Source organism: Haliaeetus albicilla, chromosome 1 (assembly GCF_947461875.1).
Source record: "Haliaeetus albicilla chromosome 1, bHalAlb1.1, whole genome shotgun sequence".
In the NCBI taxonomy this organism is placed as follows: domain Eukaryota; kingdom Metazoa; phylum Chordata; class Aves; order Accipitriformes; family Accipitridae; genus Haliaeetus; species Haliaeetus albicilla.
In genome coordinates, this window is record NC_091483.1 from 25,676,874 (window position 1) to 25,698,891 (window position 22,018).

A 22,018-nucleotide genomic window follows, 5' to 3' on the forward strand; every position below is an offset into this window, starting at 1 on the left:
TCAGGTCACGTCATCTCCCGAGTGCTTCTTGGGACAGGACTTTTCACAACAGATGAGTCTGCTGTTCTTATTAAAAGCAACTTTCAACACTGGACTCCCAATGGAAATTCAAAGACCTGTTTCCACATTGCTTCGCTCCTTAAAGTGCCTGCCCAGGTGTATCATACCTAACATCTGCGGTCCTATAGGCCAGACCCTCTAAGCTTTACAAATCCAGAACAGTGTAGTAGCAAGGTTTCCAAGATGCACAAAGATAGGCTCTCTTCTGAACCCTACATCCCTAAAGATTATGAAGCATCAATAAAACCTACTTACAAGCAAAGTTGTTTGGCTCTTAAAAGTACTGGATCAGGATAGAACAGTGAAAAAATGCACACTTCATTGCCTAACCTCAAAACCTGACAGCCACTGCTGAGGTCTTCTTTGCAAGCTCTGAGCAACTGACATTGCTCTACATGCTCTATCACACCAGATTACCTGATTTACACCAGACAGCTTAGGGATAGACTGCTTTACATCAGACAATTTCAAAGTTACTACCTAAACTGTGATAAAGTCAGTGCAAAGACAGCAAGCACTCTCCCTCTGTTATAGGGGATGAAAGAAAAGGGAAGGCAGTGCTGGATGGAATGGGAGCTGAGTTCCCAGCCTCCTCCTGCCCCTAGCAGGTATGTGATAACCACAGGACCTGCAGTATCTCTGGGGGAATCTGTAACTCTTGGAAATCAGGCACAACTCCAAGCAAGCATGTCCTGCATACCTGGGGACTAAGAATTCAGTCTTCAAGAAACTGGTAAGAATTGGCATGCTATTGTAGTGTAAGGGTAGTGGTTATTATCTATATTGAAATACAGAATCATTCAGGATTTAAATGAGATTCAGAAGCAAAGGAACTTTATCTAATGATGTCAATGACCTGTGTAAACACCCATTTAAAAATCCCCATTGGAAAAAAAAAAAAAAAGGAAAATTAACATTACTTAAAACACTTTTCATTAACAAGAACATCGCTTTGCCTAGTTAAGGAAAAGCATGTGAGAGACTATGAACACAGGCATCAACAGTGAAATGCGATAGCTACAGCAAGTACCACAGCTCTAGGCGTTCTTTTTTTTTTTTTTCAAATTAAGGCAATGAAATCATAAAGGTAAAAAATATTTTGCACATATCAAGCACACTTTGTTAAAATATTTACTGGGAAGTTTGAAATTTGAAGCTACTTTTCTTCAAGTCTTTGCACTTTTGTTTAAATGTGTATCACATACTTAACTCTGAAAGAAATGCAAAAGCTTAGTGAGGCTTCATGATAAGAACTGAGCACAAAACAACAAGCAATGAAGTCCATTAATGTTAAAATACAGGGCACATCATTCAATAACAACTGCCCAGAACTTGCATCCTTGTTGTGCACATAGCCCCAGTCACCAGCTGGGCACTGCTGCATTGGAGGTGGGACTGTGTATTTGCAAATTTTACAGCAGGAAGAAGAGCATGCTAAGCATAAGTACTAATGACAACTGAATTTGATGGTCCTCCTACTGTACCACCGTCTGATGCCACCACTTCCTTAGCTGAAACCACATTCCTTAGTTGAAACCGCATCTCTAAAGATGAAACACTAATGTAGTTAATTTAACCTTGCTAGCCTTTTTTTGTACCTCATGGATAGATTGGTTGCCGTTTACAGTTCTATACAATTGTCTGAAAAATAAAACCCAGATGAAAGCCAGGATGGAGAATTATGTCCATGAGTATAAAGTAGCAGCAAATTCTAAAAGTAAAGCATAGCTCCTTATTCAAACTTACCATTACACTATCCGACTCCTCTTTTATCTTGAGTGCTTCCCAGAATAGGCATCCTGACATTCTAGTCTTACCCAGAATATAATAAAAATTATCTGCCACGAGGATATAAGAGTCATAGCCGTATTACTTAGCCAGTTGCCAAATAATATCAATTTCAGGATGGATCCATCTTTCCTGAAAATTTCTGTTTTTCAAAGCACAGGCTACCACTTCCACTGATACTTTGGCATCAAAACTCTCATCAAGTTCAATGAAAGCTAATATCTTTGACAGTAGCACAAAGCAAATTTCCTGCCAAGACACTCGTTAAAAGTATGTTTTGTTGAACAGGCAGGAGAAACATTCCCAGTGAGCAATTCATCCAGTAAAGAATGTCACTTTGACGTTATTTTCCTCAATGTGACAACACACAAGAATTTGTTTGGAACCGGCTGTAATTATCACATATTTGTTCTCCATTTTCACTGTCATTTTAGTCTGTCACCTGTTCCAAAACATTTGCTGTTTATTTGCTGCACGCAGTACTATTTCTGCTTCCTATCTGGATGACCAGGTCTATGGTTGTGAAAGCTGCTTCTAGCCAGAAAAAAACCTCAAAACTATGAATATCCAGAGGTATCAACTTATCATGGGAAAAGTAAACATTTTACAAAAGAACCACATGACAACCATTGCTATGCATGAATATTTTCATGAAAGTCTGTGGGTTTTATGATATTTGCTTTCTGTAAACATCTTCTGAAACAAAGTCTCATTCAAAAACACTTTTAAAGTGAGGTGTTTTTTTTTAAAGGGGGGAGGGGAATAGAAAAAACAAAATCCATTTTGATCATTTTGGAGCATTTAATCACTTTTTATATGCTCTTGGTGCATTAATTCCTCTCCTGGTACGACTTTGTATTATATCATTCTCCTTCACCTAAGGGCTTTTTTAAACTTCTCTGTCACTTTTGTTGCAACTGCAATTCAACTAAAAGGCGTTGCAAAAAGACAGGTCATTAGCCAATACAAAGGTTGATAGCAGAAATCAAATTCATTAATAAATTAGACTAAATTAATATCATTTAAGAAAAATTATTTGTTTAGTAAACTAAGCAAAGAAAGCAACAGAAAAAAAATTTAGGAGATAAGTTGTAGCAAATATCTGCCGCGAGCAGCTTCTTAGAACAGCCAGGCAGGTTATGTAAAAATTCTGGATATTGCTAAAAGGAGTAAGTATTTAGGTTTGACAGGAAAAAGGGGTAGGTGGGGTGGGTTTGGTTTGTTTTGGGTTTTTTTCACCTCTTTACATCTGCCAGGAGAGACTTCTTAACACTCTAAATTGTCTGCAATTAAACATAACGTAAAACCAGATTTTGTTACCGCTCCGTGGAAAGAAGCCGAAATTCCCAGAGAGGCTGTAAGTTTTCAGCAGCCTCATTTGAGAGCTGAGAAATAGTCATAACCATTTCTCTGACAGGTTGGGCGAGAGCTGCCAAACCCCCGAAGGAAAAGCATTTTGTTTATATCAGCCCCCATTCAGCACATGGAAAATACAGCTGTGGAGCTGGTTCTCCTGGTCCTCCAGTTTCATGCCCTTGTGGACAAAACCAGCCAATTTAAATTTGTGGAGCTGCTACTGTGACACACAGCGGCTTAATGAAGCAGTTATAACAGGTTTTGAGAGATTTGGAGTGAAAATACCCCAAAACAAAACGAGAGGAAAAAGGCTGGGCTGCTAGCAAGGGAAGATGGGACACTTGGGAGCTGGCAAGCCCTCTGAAAACCTCCTTCCCCTCGCTTGATAAAAACACCATCTGATATACAGCTCTTGAGTAGACATCAAGAACGTATAAAAATAAATATATATATATGTTTAGTTAAAGAGGCTGCTCTTGCGAAAAACAGCTCAAACCTGTCGCTCCTGTGGCCAGCCCCCCAGCACGAGGGCCACTTTACATTGGCAATTATATTCTCCACAGAAGAGATTTCCTGCCGTGCATTTGAAGCATGGCGGGGGGACCCGATTTTAGCAACTGTGGCTGTGGTAGAGAGGAAGAGGCACCCAAGGAGAGGGCCTGTGTGGCCTGGCCAGGCAGCTGCAATGTCACCGCCACCTCTTCGGCCCCAGGCATCAAGCCCCAACAGGGAGCACGTTCAGCCCATGGCTGCTTCCACAGGCAGCCAGTGAGCTGGGGCCTGTGGCTAGGAGCATTTAACCTCTTCCCAAAGCCCAGGCTGCCAAGTGTGGGCAGCCCTCTAGCAGCCATGTCATTTTGGCCTGACAGGCCCTTCCTGCCCACGGGCTGAGATGGCAGACCTCCCAACAGCTACCCCCGGAGTGGCATCCCCTGGTCCCCCTTGGATCACGTTACCTCAGCCCCACTGTGGTGCTGGGGGACAGGAGCTGGGCAGCTGCTTGTCCCCCCTTCCCAAATCAAGACACTCCCAAGTAATTTCCCTTAGGGGAAGCTCTCCCTGAACAGCAGAACTCTCCAACATGGCATTGAGGGCAGGGGCAGGGCAGGGAGGAGTACTTCAATACTCAATACCTACTAAAGCCACAGGGTCCTACTGGAGTAGTATTAAAAAAAAAAAAAAATCAGGTGAACCCTTTCAACCAATCCTCCAGCCCACAGGCCAACACTCACAGCGTTATATTTTTCTGCAAACTAAAAATAACTGTTTTGATCTGCTCTGAGCCTTTGTTCCATAGCCTCAATCTTTCACTACCACTGACCTGCCCTGGAGCCAGGCAGCCTGAAAGAAACAGCTGCAATGCTGTCGTTCCTACGAGCAGTTTTACTTGTGCTTACTGCTTTTCTGATACCTCACCTGGCCATGAGCACTCATGTCAGCAGGACAGGACAGATCTAACTCTCACTCCATCCCCTCATCCTGCTCTGCTTCCCCTGACAGCAGGGAGGAGGAGGGCAGGAAGGAATCCAAGACCTGCCATGCCATCATATAAAACTTCTCTGTTAATTGCAGACATTGCCATTCTTCCTCACTCAGAAGACAAGCACAATTCTTTTTTTTTTCAGAAGGGCCATCCTCTCCTCACTTCGCCATCACTTCGTTACCCTGTCAGCACATGTGTCGCCTCTGTAGCAGTGGGGAGCTGTAACGGGAACGACAGTAAAGCCAGCAAGGAAACACCAGGGGAAGCAGGATGCCTATCCCCTGGGCTTATCCGGAGCCTCCGGCTACCCGCCAGGAATCAGGTTCCTTCACCTGGTCTGTCGCTGCTGCGCCTTTGACAGATTAAATACACCACTGCTACACCAAATGCAGGGCTCCTCTGTACAGTGTAAAGGGGAGGCAGCTTTCAGAGCAATCATTACAATCGCTGGTGTAATTTCATATAATCCGACTGGAATAACATGGGCTTAATTTTAAAAAAACACCTTAGAAATGTCTGTTACCCTCCTATTTGCAAAGAGAATCAACTAAAAGATAAACCCGAAAATCTGGAGTATGTGGTCATCAGCCCTTTGGCGCATGGGGTAAAGTGTGTCATATGAAGGGACTTGCTTCCAGCATGCATCTCTGCCTAGCAGTTGCCACAGGAATTCGCACACATCTGAGACCGATCATAAAAAAATTCAGTCTGAGTTTATAAACCCTAATAATCTCTGAACTGATTTAATATCTTTAGTAGTAGGCTTTCCTGTATTGCTTTTACCTTTTGGAGGTCAGGTTTTGGTTCTTAGGAGGTCAGAACTGTTCCACACGTGAAGATACAGTCACTCACAATTTCATCGTTTTGTTTCAATCTAGATTTACTCTCCTGGCTTTTACTAGCAGACAGATGAGGCTGTGAGCATGATGTGCCACAGCTTCCATCCTACGGTCTCAGCACCTATACATCAGAATGTCATCGCCCTTGGTGCTGCTACATACGCCTCCTATTTGTAAGCCTCATGGGTGGCAATAAGATCTTTTCGCTGAAGGTTTCGTCCCACATAGAATATTCATCTCCCTGCCAGTGTCCAGAGTGTGATTTGGTAACTGCTTTCTTTACACAGTAATATTTGGCACTGAGTACAGAGAATTTTTTTTTCTTTTAACTAAGCTGGATAATATTTATTCAAGCATAGGTATTTGGTTGCTGCTCTCCCTAGCACTTAATTTTAATTGCTCAGACCTATCCAAACCTAAAATGTCTTCTCCATGGCTACAAGGGCACATATCAAACTTTCCAGCACTGCTACTTTAGCAATGCCACCATCTCTTTTTATCTTCCACAGACGCAGTGATTTTTTTACTTGCTCTCCAAGACAGATGCTTTATAGACTGAATCATTTTTCTCTGTTTCCAAGCCTAGGATATCTGGAAGCATCCCAGGCTTTCAAAAAAATCTCTGTTTTCTTTCAGAAGTTTCAGAAGCAAAGATATAGTGCATTGTGTACTTTGAATATGGTTTCATTTAATTTATGAGGCTACTGTACAAATCAGTTGCTGCAGATTTAATGACTTCTCTGTGCTATTACCTGAAATCTCCAGCTATGTAAAATTTTCTTTGGCATTCTGGATGCCATTTGCTTATCTCTGAGGCATTATTGTGCGCCTGCCACTGTATCACGTCAAGTGAGTTGTTTTCCTGCTGTTTTTCTTCTCTTGCATAAAGCTAACAAAGTCTTGTTTGGGGATTCCCTGCTACCCAACTTGCTTTTTGATTGTGAATTGTTGCTTTGCTATTACAGCCCAAGTGACAAAGAACAACTTACTTTTGCTGTTCCCTGTAGCCTTAATGCTTTATGGCGGCAAAATCATTCTCTCTGAGTAACTTGATTTCTTGTATCCCGTTACATTTTCCCCCTACTAGTTTCATTATAATGATTTTCTCTCCAAGGTTTTCAGGAGTCATTTGAAAAATTTTCCACAGAGGCTGTGTTGGTTCCATTCTTCATTTACACGAGTAGGTTCATTAACTTTGCACATCTTAACAGCACTTAGTAAAGTTAACATACACTTTTTTACCCTTCTCCTTTGAGAGCTTGCATCTTTCATCCTTTTTTTCCCCTAACATACCACAAATTAATTCCTCATTTAAAGATCATCATGCAGGTCTGCCAAACTGCACAGCAGAGCAATCTTCTGAACTGTTTCTGCAGTTTCTTGATTACACTTGAATAGGATATGTCTTTCCACAGCCAGTCTCCTTAATCGCTGCCTTTACATACCCTCAAAAGTTGACTGCTTTTGACCTCATATTCATGGGAAGAAGGAATCACCCAAACAGGGTAAAAACTGACCTTCAATGCATCCTCACCCCAGCAAGCACTCTTCAGGAAGAGAATTCCTCACAGTACCATGTATCCCCCGGTTCGTAGCCCCTCTCCCCACCACAGCCCTGGGACTTATGGAAAACTTGGAGGCAAAGAGCCATCAGTCTCCTCTCAAGACCAGCACAGGCAGTTAGGGGCAGAGGGGAGACTGATCCACAGAGGAATGAAAAATTCCTGAGAACACTCTGTTCCTTGTAAGGCCATTTACAGATTTCATTTCTTGCTGCGAAATTAGCTGCAAGTTTTCTCAAGTTTCATCACACTTGTCACAAGTGGCAGCTGATCCCTGGCCACTTCCAACACCCAAAGGTTGTCTTTATTTTTAAGCTACTTTTTGCCTTCACAATTCACAGAGCTTTGAAGAACTGTGAAAGTGTATGGTACCAACGCAGCAATCCAAAATACAGAGGCATGTGGGACAGCTCATAATAGGCAAGTCTTTAATTAGGATGTTCACTGAGGGTGGGTGTCTTTTTTGTCTCTCAGGCAGCTGGACTAGATGATCATTGTACATCCCTTCCAACTGAAATATTCTATTCTATTCTCATTATTTAACTCAGAATGACTCACAGCTGTCCATTAGCAACTGATACCGTGTCTGTGCCACACAGAAAACACCTATTGTTAGTCACTTTTCAATAGGAAGCAAGAATGGTGTGTTGCCTTAAAGGGGTGGGGGGAGTTTTATGAGCTCTGCATTTCTGCATATGCTCCATTGACTTTGCTCTCAGATCTTTTGAACAAACCCAATGTGTGGAAAACTTGAATGGCCAAAACAGACACTGTAGTCTCTCCAGCCATCCCTTCATCCTTCACAGCAATGAAACTAGTGAAAGTGGCAAAACACCACAGCACAGAAAGAATATCATGCAGTAGGTGGTACAGATAGTACACATGTAACAGAATGGTGCCTTATAAAAGAAAGAGCTCTTTAGTGCTTAGCAAAGCTCTAGGACTATATTGATAGTCACACAAGGTGACTATCTATAAAATATGCTATTAGTTCTGGGTTTAGGAAGATAGTGCCACTTGGTTTCTTCTGGTCTTTATACTTGCCTTTGAGGCATAACACCTCTTCACTTGAGGAGGGACATCCCTAAGGACTAAGGGTGGGTAATTACATAAAGAAAACTCATGGGTTTACAACCATGTATTCCTCCAACATTTTCTCCTTCAGGCCACAACATTCCTTCACAGTATTCCTTCCCTCACCTTCACCTTGTCCCCAGATAACTAATTTTTTATCTTAGGCTTTAAAACAATCAGATCTCCTGCGTGTCTTACCCAAAAACCAAACTCTGCTGGAAGCATCATAAGTACAGCTGCTTTCTCAGGGAGAGTTCTCTACAGAATAACCTTTCTAATCTTACCTCAGCACCAGAAGACAACTGGAACACAGAACTTAGGAACAGAGAAAGTCAAGTGGCATGACTGTCTTCCAGCTCTCCTATACCACTAACACATTGCAATTGAAGAAACCAACCATTCTTCACTAAACATGGGTCTCCAAAAGGAACTGATTTCCTAAGCAAACAAAGGCAAAATTCAGTCTCTGCATTCCAAATTTACCAAAATTCAGGAGATTTTACCTATTTTCTTGTTTGATTTGTCTCACATGACTTTGATCACTCAAAATTGCTATGAGGTCTGAAGAGGTCTTCATTTCAATTGAGCAAGGTCTTGGAGACTAAGCTCTGCACTCTCAGGGCAGAGTAAGCATAACAGTCCTGGTCTGCTTGCACAATGTGCAGTGGTTTTGCCTTGGTTTAAAATCTTTTTTCAAGATTTCTTTTCAACAAAAGCTGTAAAGTTATGGTTTTTTCATGTCCTACGAAGAAGGGGCTCTCTAAACTGTAGTAATTTACTGGATTTGGCAATGCAAGTAGGAAAGCATCTTGAACCACAAGGACGTTAGGCGTTATAAATTTTTTCTGCTCGTCTCTGCCTCATACATTAGCTTTTCTCTAAAATGCTCTTCACTCAACACAAAAGCACGTGCACCGTCAGCAAGTTCAGTACCTCAGAGAAAACAATGCATTAAAACCAGTTTGGAATAACTGATTTTCTATTCCACTATAATGCATTTTCAAAATGCGAAAGATCTTTAAAAAGTTAGGGCAAGTTTGCTTTTGGTCACATAAGCTTCCACATAAACTTCAGTAATCAAGCTTATTGCTTGACTCGTTTCTGTGAAGGAGCTCTCACCCCATGGGCACAGCAGTCTTGGTTTCCCTCTTGGTTTTCTAGTTATCCTGCAGAGAACAGATTTAACACCGCTTTCTCTCTCTGTCAGAGTAGCACTTATAAAGTTCTCAAAACTTAAAGATGGACTCCCTCAAAGGCATGCCTTAATTTCCTCAATCCCCACCCAAAACGTCCTTTTGTCCACGTCTCAGCCAGCTTGCTGGTTTCTCCACACAAGGAAGACCTGTTTGTCATGTTCCAAAACACACTCCAAATTCCTCTCAAGACATGCTCCTCCCAACTCCCTTCCCAGCTCCAGCAAACTGATTCCCAAGAAGGGCTGCTACAGGGTCCTGTGTCCATCCTGGATCCCAACGAGCTTCTCCACCCATCACCTACATCGTCTGCCCACCCCACTCAGCAGAACCTGCTCCCAGCCTCATCTCCTCACCCACCCATTTTTGAAGGGGCCACCTGTAAGCACACATTGTGCTTTCTTTGGACTCACTGGCTGTTAAAGAGCTTGCACTCATAGTAATAATGAAACAGGCCATGAGGACTGAGTATTTTACGCATCTAGTCATAGCAAGCTTTTTAGTCTTTGCCAAGCAGAGAAAATAGTGGAATTTTAAAATATTAAACTAAGGGGACAACTATTTCTCTCTACACTTACAGTAAAATCAACAATACGTTGTATATACCTGTCCCATTGGACTGCTTTAGGCTGTTTCTGAAGTCTGGCAAACTTCATACAGACATAGCAGCCTGCAAAACCACCGCAGAATTGGGCCAAGGCCTGCCTGCAAGTTTCCTTCAGAACAGGGCTGCAATTCTAGAATTAAGCCTTCTGGACCAAAGCTGAACAGATTTTCCAAAATAAAATTAAAAAAAACCCCAACGTATAAATGCTATTATTTATTAACACTAAAATAATCTCCAATAAGCTCAGACAAGTATCTTGATAATGTTTGCAAATTAGAGTTCAATATTATCTGGAGATTCAAACATAGGGTTTGAATTCAGGAAAGCATTTTGCTACACCTGACATGGTCACAAGCATCTCAGCAAACTCCGTGTCGGTTTTTTTATCAGGTGCAACATTAACACAGCCACAGGCACTGTTACAACTGAAATGGATAAGGAGAGAAATGCCATTTAAAAGGAAACTAAGCCAAGGCGTTTTACTGCAATAAGACCAAGCCTGATTTTTGTGTATGTTTTCCCTACGCCTATTCACGGCCTACCCCTGCCCAGGGCACACAACATGAGGCTGCACTTGGCCAAGTACACTGCAACCTCTGCGCACAGCATGGAGAAGACCCCGAAAGCACCAGCAAGAGGCCTAGGTGAAGGTACCCAGCCAGGGAAAGCATTCAGGAAAATCTGAAAACAGGGATGTTTAGCAATGACCAACATCCATGCCTCTCTTTCAGGCATTATTGTGACTTTTACTCGGACAACAGGAAAACCTTGCAAATGGTCTTGCTAGAAGAAACCCTCAGGAAAACTCTTTGGCTTCTCATCTGCCAAAAAAAGTACCCGCACAGCTCTGTGGCCCCCAGGGGGGATGGGGCTGAACTCTTCACTCGTGGCTTCAAGCAGGGCCATTCCTTGGTCCAGTTCACAGCATTTACTCTCAGGCTCACCTCTAACGCCCACCTAAACAAAAAATCTTAATGTTCAGTGTTTCCACACTGAGGCCGTGTCCCTGGAACGAGTCACAACAGAGAAGCACATCTTTGCAGCCCCATGCGGATGCTGCACCCCATTCCCCAATGAGGGCTCCACAGCAAGGTTCAAGCCCTCCTGTGGGGTATTCATACACAACGCAAAATGTTTTCCTGGCCCATTTCAGTTTCTAGTCAGTGGTTTTCTGAAGGAAAAGGAACGCTGTTAAACTCTGCATCAGCTGTGAAGCTTGAGCCGTGCTGCGTGTGCATACGCGCGCACACATACACAGGGGAACATATGTGGTAGCTGCAGGATTTTAAAAGTGATTTTCTCATGCTTTTACATGATGTCCACTTAAATCTGAGTGCTGGTCTTAGATTCACTCTAAACACTGGTACATATGTCACTTGCATGCCAATTTTTTTTTTTAAATAAATTATGAGTGAAAGACTAAAGGCTTTTCAGTGAGTAATAAAAAGAACACATTTTTTCATTTATGCAGGTGCAATTTGTTTCTATTTAACAGGACACTGCTTGAGTTGAAGTAAAAGCATGAAATGTCACTCCAGCAAAGTCTTCAATACTTTTCAGTCATGACTTAAAATCACTAGTGAAAGGTAAATTTGGCTTTACCACTATGTTAAAAAATAAAAAAAATAGACAAAACCTTTTTAAAACTTTCATTTCCTCAAAAAAAAGGGGAAAATATATTTGCTTTTAAGCAAGCAACACTTAAACATTTAATCAGATGCCATTTTCAATAATATAATCATATGCAGAAGCTTCCAGGCCTGGCAGTTATTTGGACAGCTGTCAATCAAACTGTCTCACAGCTACCCTACCGTGTCAGCCATCAGCTAACCCACACTTTCCCAGGGACGTCTTAGCATGGCATCTTTGTTCTGTTTTCAGATAAACAGATCCAATTTCTCAACAAACAGACTGCTACAGTCCTTTTGATAACAATGTAATAATTCAAAACAAATGATTCTAGGCTTTGATGATAGCACTTTTATGGGTCATGAAGAAATCCTCCCACCAACATCTGTTTGATTTTATCTACTTGAACTTTATCCTCCAGTTGAAGATTTATAAGCTGAAATCATCCCAGCCTATTAAAGTCAGACTAATGTTAAAGCACTAACACAGAGAATGAAAGTGCATTTCGCAGTCATCCACCTTTTGAAATCCTGCCGTGAGGAAAAGATATCAAAAGTTTGAGAGATGTATGTTTAAATATGCTGGAAGTCTACATTCTGCACAGAGCCCTAGATGACTGAGAGATTAAGGAACCTAACTGTTGCCCTACAGTGGGGGCAAGTTATTTACAGAATCATTATTTAGAAAGACAACATGAAAAATACAGATGTTGTTTACATTGAAAGACTGTTTTCTTAGCAAAACCCACTATGTGTGATGGAAATTCACTCCAGATTTGTCTCCCCCTTCTCTCTCTTAATTTCCGCATACACTGTAAATAAAAAGCATGACAGCAGACTTATTAGAGTCACTTGTTACTTATTAACTTGATGGCAAAATTTAGTCAGGGTGCTTTTTAAATTTTAAAAAAAAAAAGGCAACACTTTTCATGAAGAGCCTGATAGAACATGCCAAGAGAAAGAGTTTCACATACTTGCTACCTGAAAACACTTTTCTATGAAAGCCAGAAAAAAGGGAAAACATTTGGCATTGTCCCGGTTGCAGAACTTTTCCAAGAAAAAACTGCTCCTCCAGCAAGTGCTGACACTTCCACAAACTGCTGTGATTTAGCAATTGTTTTCTGGAATATTCCTTTGGAACAGACTTGCTCAGTGTACTCCAGAGGACACTTTCTTTTAACCTACAAATACAGTGCCAATTAAAATACGTAGTATATCGTAGAGCATAAAAGCACACTAAAGCTTTGTGCTAATAACAAGAATATGCATCTCAGCTATTTGCAAGAGGAAAAAACTGTACTGCTATACCTCGTGCAACACCACTTGGAAGAGAAACATGAACACATTAGTTTTCAGAGGTGTGTGCCTCAAGAAGCTTAACCTTGTGTCTTTAAATATATTTATATATTTACACACCCCTACACTACTGTCAGACCCTTTTTGTATGAAACAACTCAAACTTACTTTACACAGGCTAAAACTATTTTACTACAGTAGGAAGAGATGACCCTGTAGATTACAGGACGCCCTTATCACCGCTAATGTATACAGCACAACTGCAAATTGCGCTAGCTCGCTCCTAAATAAACTGCTTGGCAAGAGCACTTCTCCACTGGTCTGGAGCAGTGAGACATGCATGCACACTGAGCTGCATTTCGTGCGAAGAAAAAGCAATTCTGCTTAAATAGTAAGAGCTGAGAAGCTCCAACACCAAGTTTACAAAGCCATAGTGAGAAGAGCAAGGAAAAGGGTGGAACAGCATGGAAAAGGAGGTGAAAGGTGTCCCTGGGAGAAGCTGAGTGTGCCCCAGGAGAGGATGCTTCACTTCCCACGGCCAGCATGTCCTAGGTGGGGACCTCGGCCGTGCACTCTGGGTGAGGGTCAACTCGAGCTCACTGCAACGAGGTTTGATTTCTCAGACACCTCCCATCCCAGCCCCTTCCTCTTCCCCCAGTACTAAGAGGCGCAGAGAAGCTGCCACTGCAGTCAGGGAGATGCACACCGCAGCCTTCCCACCCAAGGGAGTGGTTCCCTGATGCTGCTGGAGTAAGCAGTGGAGAGGCAACAGTCTGCCCGCTCCAGGGATTTCTCCAGGCAGTTATTTTTGTGAACTGGGAGACATTTCCCTTCTGAACAGGCAACAGTCCAAGTTTTGCTTTGGGGACTTGTTGGGGGGAGGCTGGGAGGGGAGTAAGGAGGAGGCAGAGGGATTGTTCTTCTTCTAACAGGAGGAACAGCTCAGACAGGCATGCTTAAAGCTGAGTGGCAACATAAAGGAACATAACAAGAAGGAGAGGGAGACTGAAAATCCTGCATACCTTCCCTTTGACTCTGTCTGTTGTATGACATTTACCAGATGAGTATATGTAAAGTACTCTGTAATTAAGTTCATCTGATCATAATAACTTTAAGGAAACTTCAAAAACCATGTCAAAACTCAGAAGCCAGAATAATTTGTATTTATTCTAAGTAGATGAGCGTGTTGCTCGAGCGTAAATTAGACTTTTGTTTAGCATGAATCAAGCCAAATGATTTGGTAGGCTCATGGAACTGCACTTCAGATGTGACGTACCCTTCGCTTTACTAACTGTGTGGAGACCCTCCCCACTTCCAACACACAGCGTGTCCCCATGTCCCTGGCCTGCCTCCGCCTGTGCCTGCTCCTGCAGCGCCAGCCGGACACACAGCCTGACAGAGGAAGAAATGCAAAGAAGTTGAAAGCTGTGCAGGACATAACGACAGGTGAAAATACCAAGCTCCATTTGATCTTGAGCTCTCTTCAGGCATTTCATAGCTCCCGTCTCATGCAGGAACCAAATTCTGCAAATACATCATTGCCACAGCTTTGTCATATCATACATGTATGCTGTGGCTGCTGCACTGCTAATGAGAAACCTGCCCCCACCCCATATTCAGGGTGGAAGAAAAAGAAGTTTATTGGGGAGAATAAATTTAGTCACCAGTGTTTCTCAGCAGTATAAAAATAACAAACTATAAAAGCTGTACACTAATCTCACAGAGAGAGAACTAAAAATTAAAAATAAAATTTAAAAAAAAAAAGGAACAAAAGCATCCATCAATGCATGTGCAGGACTGACATTCCTCCTCTTGAAATCTCTAAATTAAATTGCGTGTGTGTGTTTCTCCTTTTTTTTCCCCTCTTTCTTTTTTTTTTTTTTTAAACCTGTATAATTGGGGACATATTGTTATATACCAAAATTTCAAAATATCCTTGAGACGAAGCACTGTTGTGGAAGAACAGCTACAGCCTGCACCCTGCACACAAAGTGGGATTCGTTGTGCTTAGCCAACTAGTCCGAATGAAACACTCATGGAAAAATCAGATCTACACATCTCCATTTTCTCCCTTCATTAAACAGATTTTCTGAATAAATACCATGTGTTACCTAAAAAGCAACATTATCAGAGTTTAATGCTGGAATAGGTATGTAGCAACTTAGCTGCCTTACACCATATTTTTGGAAAATGGGACAGTCAAAGAAACAAGGGCGCACGGGTTTTCCTCAAAGCAGCAGGCGCACATGTAGGATGGCAGGGGCAGCACCACCAGCCGTACCCTAGCAGAGCCAGGTGCTCCTCTTTGAGGATGCTGTCTCCCCTTGGCCGACCTGACATGCAGATACCTCTGTCTCTCACTGTCCTGAATCCTAAAACAGAGACAGTGCTGCTTTCCTATCTCAACAGATCACCCAGAAATCTGCAGATTAATTGTTCTTTATCAAAGGGGAGATGCTGCTAGTATGCAGTGTGGAAGATGCATAAATGCTTTACGTATTTTTATATTTTGTATTTGTAATACAGCGTGTCTTGAGAAGCACAGTTTGCCAGTAAGCATAAAAATACCATTAAGATGTTCAGATTGTCATATCCAAAATCTGAAACCGAATCTATCATCAGCTGTGCTAGCAATATGTTTTCTGCCAAGTTGCCACGGGTAACAGAAATGCATGATGACAGCAATAAATAACTTTAATGACTGCTGATAATATCATGAAAAGAGCTCTGTGATACACTGACATCATTTAGAGGTTTACTAGCCATTATTAAGTGTTGTATCGTGCCTCAGCTTGTCAACTAATCATAGCAAATCGCTTGTGTATACACATATTTTTATGCATCTGCATGTATATGTAAAACTAAATATTATAAACTATATACTACATAGTTTATTCAACTTATTTTCACTTAAGCTAACTTAAGATAGAAGTATGCCAATTACACACCAGTGGATGTACCTTTGGATTCTGTACAAACAAAATGCCTTTTCAAACAAAACTGATTACTATCCTCACAATTTCTGTCTAATCAACGGATGGTGTGATCTAGCACCATGCACCAGAGCCTATTTATCACATGTATTTGTCATTTTTGAATTCTTTTTTATTTAGCCTTCCTGGAAGTTTGCAGTATCACCATCCCTACAAATAAGCCTTGCTGGGAACACCAGGAATAGGATGACAAGCCATTTTCACAAATACCTGCAATTAGAACAGTTTCATAATGAAATCTCCTTGAAATTGAATAATTCAGGGTTGGCTGACCTCACTATTACCTTTTAAGTTAGAAAATACTGAATGCTTTACATTATATCTTGACATGTCTTCCTCCCCACCCTCATAGGACTACTGCTACCACAAAAAAAGCAAAAACTTTAAGCTAATATTGCTAATGCAACATAGCCCTAAAACACAGACATTATCAAAACAAGTTTAGACATTACATATTCTTCTCATACATGTTTTCATTTCCTTAAGGAATAAAATAGTTTTGCATTTTTTGCATTGGTTATATTAAAACATCCCTTAAAGAGGGGAAAGAACACTATTTGCAGATGTGACATTCTCATATTTGTGATCCACATTAAAGTAAATGTATTCTTAAATGGTAAAAATAAGAGTTTAAAACCCTGTCTTAAATCATGTACAGCTGTCAGAAATACAAATATGACAAGATCCCTTTAAGAAGTGACATTTAGCAATACCTATTGACACAGAAGGACTTTGGGAAGATGACATAAAGGCTTGCAGATGCACAACAGATCAGGCACTTACATCTGCCTCCTTAACTCACGTCACCCTTTTCCATTCACCATATGATATGCATATCAACGTGATTACGCCAAGCTGGGTTATACATCATAAAATACATTTGCCTGTCAAAAAGGTACAGATACTTTTCTTTCTTCTCCTTCAGCAACCATTCCATGTGGGTTACATATCCCACAGCATTTAGATACAAGCAAGGTGTTTATTTTCTAGCAACTTCCAGTTCTGAAGTGTCATTGTGATCAAGATTTATACGCTACAGACATACTTCAAGCTATGATTATTAATTTTATTTAGTTTAAGAGACAAAATTTGTCACCTGCATAAACTCAGGAAGAAAATTTAATGTAATTAATAACCGTTCATGAGCCTAACCTGAAGGTGGAGGCACACCATGATGCATTAACATTTACTCTATTCTTTTTTTTGTCTAACCCTTTAAGTGGCCTGCAGAAACATGGCATAGAAATTTTACAAAGGTGTAGAAATAGACATTTTTTGCATTGTAGTGTATGCAAGTTGCTGCACTCATATAGGAAAAATCAAATACCCCAAAAAGGCCAGGCTTAGTTCCCAACAAATCCCAAAGATGACATGGTTTATGACAAGGTGGTCAGTGGTCTTAAGGAAAGTTAAAAAAAAAAGAAAACGAAAGAAAAGAAAAAAATCATTATGGCTAATTATGTTGTCTCAATAACAAGTATCTATTAAAAGAACCTGAGCCTCCATGCCTTTTCTGATAAAGCTTCTAGTACATGACGAAAGGATTTACAGCTACCAAGATTATGAGGTGGCAGGAGTCAGATCCATTTCTGCACCTCTTCTCAAGGGTCATTTAATGTGGAGGAAGTAAAGCTTGTGGGGCCTCATTTGGCACTTATCAGGCTGAGGAGCTCCAACCGAATTAAATGAAAACTGAGTTCATTAGTAGGCAGCATCCCTGCTAAGAAATCTGAATGAGTCTGGTCTTGTAAAGCCCATTTTTTAGTGGTGAGACTTTCTTTTCCCTCAGATTAAAGTGTTTGTGGAGTCATAAGATGCCTCCAATTCTCAAACAAGACCATAACCTCCTAAGTGCCACCTCTGCCCTCCTTGTTTCAAAGGGCTCTGAATTCATGCAAGCAGCAGCACATAGAAATTGGTTAGCATTGACAAACAGCATGACAACTGCAACACAAACCCAAGAGGGGAAAATAAACAACCCTTCAGTCATCCCAATCATTGGAGCCATGTGGGCATTTAACATGTTGTGGGTTCCTCCGGCCTTGGAGAACATAAATTAGTGCAATAACTAATACAATTAATGAATTTCAACAGTCAGATATAAGCACAAGTAACATACCCAGGAATAAATCAGGCAGTTGTTAACAAAGAAACCCTGTTGCTCTGGGCTACCCTGAATTCCCATGCTCTCCTTGGATCCACTCACTAAACGAAATCACTTTCCAGACAGAAACTGAAAACACACAGGGGTAAAATTTCCTCTCAGATTCCTTTTTATTCAATGCACCTGTTTCCCAGGCCTACCTTGCACCTCTCCCCAGAGATCTCCTATTTCCAGGACCCGAGGGAATAATTCTCTCCCTGTCTGGCTTCACACAATGTCTCCCAACTCTAGATTCTGCTCAAGCAAGGAAAGGATTTGCCTGTCTAAACACCTGACCCTGACCATCTGCAATTTTAGGTATCTCATCTCCCTCGTAAAGTTTGAATGAGGTCTCTTCCAAAATCTATTGCAATAATTTGGGATGAGCGAATGAAGAAGTTTGTGCTATACAACCCATGCCAGGTGATTCCATCAGGAGTGCAAAAAGTTCCAAATATACTAACACATAAAGAAAAAAAATGCCCATAAATAATCTGTAAATCAGAACATTTTGATAACAACTATCTACAGCTTCATTATCTAAAACAATGCATTTTAAGACCAGTTCTCTCCAATGTGTATATCTGCCCTGCAGATAAAAATTTTCTCTGCTTAGCAGTAGAGTGCTTGGCCCAGCTTACAAAGGGTGAAAAATATTACCAAAGCAACAAAAAGAGATTATTGCTATTTTAAAATCATTATGAGTGCAAACAGAAAATGTAGGGCAGAAACCCATTTTGAAAAAAGTATTAAGTCAAGACACTGCTTTGGAAATGGATTACTCTCCTGCCAATTTTATGTCAAAGTCATAACATTTTGGGTAAGAGCCCAAAACATTAGGAAAGCGACTTATCAAAGCTTGGACTTTAACCATCTGGTTTCCTTTGTTTGAAAACTTAAAGCTTTGGTAAAACAGGATTGTGAATGATCAGCATGGATTTTACACCATTTTAAGACAACCAGATATAGTTAAAAGAATCTGAGTCCATTTATGCTCAGCTCTGGAGGGATTTCCCTAAAATTACATCATTTTCCTTTCCTGTCAGGTGTGTTAGCAAGCCAGGGAACAGTGTAAAGCAAAGTGTAAAAAGGTGACAGAAGGAAGAATTCTCAGTTGCTGCAGTGAAGAAAACATTTTTTTTTTTTTTTTTAATACTTAGATCAGCCCATTACAGAAAACCCTGCTCCCTAGCCTTCCTGGAAACTCAATCAAAAAGGAGACCAGAGAGTGGTACAACCATAAAACTTCAAAGCACTAAAATCTATCACAAACTGACCCAAATGAAGTGGTCTGAAGTTTTGCATCTGTTTAAATCAAAATCTCTGAGAGAGCCCGATTTCCTCTTTGGATTTAAAGGCAGAGAATTACAGCTTTTTGCCACTTCTTTCCACCCCCTCACACCTGTGGGAAGGTGGCAGCCGGTGGCTGCCCTGCCCGAGGCCGGGCTGGGAGTGATGGTGGGGCACAGAGGGTCTGCGTGAGCCCCTCTGCTTCCCACTCGGAGCCGTAAGGGGCAAGGTGCGCCGGGCCCCCACATGGGCAGCTTTCTGCCCCATAACACCCATTTCAGAAGCCTTTGTGCAGAAACTACGAGGGGCTTTTCCGGAGCCTCCCTCAGGCGCGCACAGCACACGAAGAGGTGAAAACAACCCATACCGCTTCCCACCACGTGGGAGGAAAGCTGCTCACTGCTGGACCCTGAAAAGCAGTCAGGAGGCTTTCTCGGGGTGATGGCCAGCGGGGTTACCTGAGGATGGCGCGTACATGAGCTTTCTACCACACTGGTACAGATTCCAGACCTAAATATAGGTCCAGGCTCTTGCCAGCTTAGTTCAGTAACCTGAAGCCTGAGGGGCAGCTCCTATGGCCGGCACCCCTCCCGCTGCTCGCTGGCATGTGCGCAACAGCTACTTATACGGCCCCTGTTGCTGGGGTCTCCCAGCCCAGCACCCTCCTGACGGCTGGTGACGCTCTCCCAACACCTTCCTGCAGCCAGCATGCAGGCAGAGAGCTGGAGCAGAAGTTGCCTTGCCTAGTGGCTCGTCCCCTCAGGGACATGTCTCACTCAGCTGATACATTGCAGAGCAGTCTTCAGGCTGCTTCAGCCTCAACCTGTTCCTCTGCCAGGGAGAAGACAAAAGCACAAACCCCTGATCCACATCACCCTGGACCAGCAGTCTCCTATTCACATCTCCACACCTCGAAATTTGCTCTGAAATTTGCTATGGAAAGCCCAAATTTTTCATTAATCTCTTCAGTGAAAACTGGATGCTCACTGTTAGGTAGGGGACAGAAATCTGGTGAAGAATTAAAGTTGTCAAGAACAAACAAGACAGCGCACAGCAAAGATTTCTCCTTCAGTTTCAAGGAGAGATTCCCAAAGTATGAACATGCCTCACTTATTTTGGGAACTCTTCACTAGGTGGGGGTGAGGTGTTGGCCATCACTACGTCTTCTCTCCCCCGTCTCCTAGGCACAGACCCTGCTCTCTTTTTATAGCAAAAACTCAGATATTTGTGATGCAGATAAAATAGTCTAGCTAGGACTAAAAATTAGGAAATTAACCTGGGGGGGAAAAAAAAAAACCGAACACAGATGACTAGGGAAAATAAGTATACAAGACAATAAAGAAGAGGAAGGAAATTAAAGCGTGCGAGTACAGTGGAAGTCAATCAATCAGCTCTAGACACTAACGTGCCATAAGCAGAGGCTCACAGCAAGGACTGAAGACAGCTCTGATCTTTAGTAAGTTGACAGGCTCCAGGAAAGCCCAGCTTTTGAAATGCTTCATAATAAGACTATTCAAGAGTCTGATGAAGACCAAACTGAGTTCTTCCACATTCATTGCATGCAACTCTGCATACTTTGCTTTTCTGAATCTTGACACTTTGGGTGATAGCAGTGTGGAGTATTAACTCCAGACCAGGAGTTCTCCTAGTTCTGTTGCAAAACATCCCCTTGCTTAACATGTGGTTTCCTTGGGTACTCCCTGCCATGAGCTGGTTTCCCCAGCTATCAAACAGCCCTCTGCAAAAAAAAAGCAACACAAGAAAACCACCACTCTCCAGAATACCACCAAGGCTCTCTGGGATGAACTGATTTTCAGAGCCTCACTAAAGTACTACACAAAATTGAGGAAAGATGCATCATCTCTCCTCTGTCTTCTACAGACCCTTTTCCAGGCTACTCACATGAGCTCATTACAATTCTAGAGGATAACAGTATTTGGTTTGACAAAAGACGGGGGGAACAACAAAACTGTCTGCTGATAACAACATTCAAATACTTCAGCACCATAGACTTGTTTATCCATATTGAGTAACGTATTTGCAATTATAAAAATGCATGACAATGTTTCACCAAATTAACAAGACTACATCTGTCCATTTTCTATAGCAATCAGTAACACAGATAAAGGGAGATGAGAAAGGTAAGAAAGGCAGTGTGGTGAACTGAATATATCTATGTATTTTACCTTTTAAAAAGGAAAAGAAATCTTTATACCACAGGTCTCAATATCTTTGCTGAACTACTCCCAGTACTGCCTTAGGAAGGATACTAGAGAAGCATATTATTCTGCACAGGTGAATTGCTTCTCTGCACATTTTCCTTAAGATTCTGGAGCTCTTGGATTATGTTTTGTAAATCAGTTAGCTTCCTAGCCAGAGATTAAGGTAAATTCTGCTAAGGACTAAAAGTTGACTTAGAGCATTAAGAAGGATTAATGTTTAGCTGTGGTGAAGCTGAAGTACTAGGTTAGCATGTTTACGCAGTGCCGTAGATCACAATTAATCCAAAATTAGTATAAAAGATCAACAGCAACTGCTCTTGCATGCCAGTTTGGCTTAGTCCTAAAATCAAGACTTACTTTGGGGGCAATCTGTGCACAAAGTTGCCATGCATCTGCCCTAATAGGTTTAAAGCTTTCAGAGGAATCCATGCATTTTAAATGTTTAGCTTTTTTGCCCTCTGCTTTGAGAAAATAAATGTAGAAG